Here is a 1,200-nt window from a genome sequence, read left to right on the forward strand (position 1 = left end):
CATTCAATTGAAGGACTAACTCACCTCTGTTGACATCTATCACAGCTCCTGCTGTGGCTAGGAAAGGTCTTCCTAGGATGATGCATTCATCATCTTCCTTCCTAGTATCTAGGATTATGAAATCAGTAGGGATGTAAAGGCCTTCAACCTTTACTAGCACGTCCTCTACTAATCCATAAGCTTGTTGGTCGGCGAAATTGTGAACAATACTTTTTCACAACTCAAATAATCCCCGGTAATGGCTCCAAGAACTTGGTGCGCTCAATACCATGGCATTACACAACTTCGCACAACTAACCAGCAAGTGCACTGGGTCGTCCAAGTAATAAACCTTACGTGAGTAAGGGTCGATCCCACGGAGATTGTTAGTATTGAAGCAAGCTATGGTCATCTTGTAAATCTTAGTCAGGCAAACTCAAATGTATATGATGATGATGAACGAAAATAACATAAAAGATAAAGATAGTGATACTTATGTATATCATTGGTGTAAGAGCTTCAGACAAGTGTATGAAGATGCCTTCCCTTCCGTCTCTCTGCTTTCCTACAGCCTTCATCCAATCCTTCTTACTCCTTTCCATGGCAAGCTCGTGTAGGGTCTCACTGTTGTCAGCAGCTACCTCCCATCCTCTCAGTGAAAGCGATTGCATATGTCCTGTCACGGCATAGCGGAATTCATCTGTCGGTTCTCAATCAGGCGCGGAATAGAATCCAGTGATTCTTTTGCGTTATCACTAACGCCCCCGCCCTCAGGGTTTGAAGCACGTCACAGTCATTCAGTCATTGAATCATACTCAGAACACCACAGACAAGGTTAGACCTTCCGGATTCTCTTGAATGCTGCCATCAGGTCCTGCCTATACCACGAAGACTCCGAAGAATCCAAGAGATATTCACTAAGCCTCGAATGCTTGTAGAACAAGAATGGTTGTCAGTCACCTTGTTCATAGGTGAGAGTGGTGATGGGCGTCAATCATCACCATCATCATGTTGAAGAACAAGTGATATCTTGGTAAAAGAACAAGCGGAATTGAATGGAAGAACAATAGTAATTGCATTAATACTCGAGGTACAGCAGAGCTTCACACCCTTAATCTATGGTGTGTAGAAACTCCACCGTTGAAAATACATAAGCATAAGGTCCAGGCATGGCCGAATGGCCAGCCTCCCAAAGATCTAAGATAGCATAAAAGTGAAGAT

This window comes from Arachis stenosperma, chromosome 6 (assembly GCF_014773155.1).
Source record: "Arachis stenosperma cultivar V10309 chromosome 6, arast.V10309.gnm1.PFL2, whole genome shotgun sequence".
NCBI lineage: Eukaryota > Viridiplantae > Streptophyta > Magnoliopsida > Fabales > Fabaceae > Arachis > Arachis stenosperma.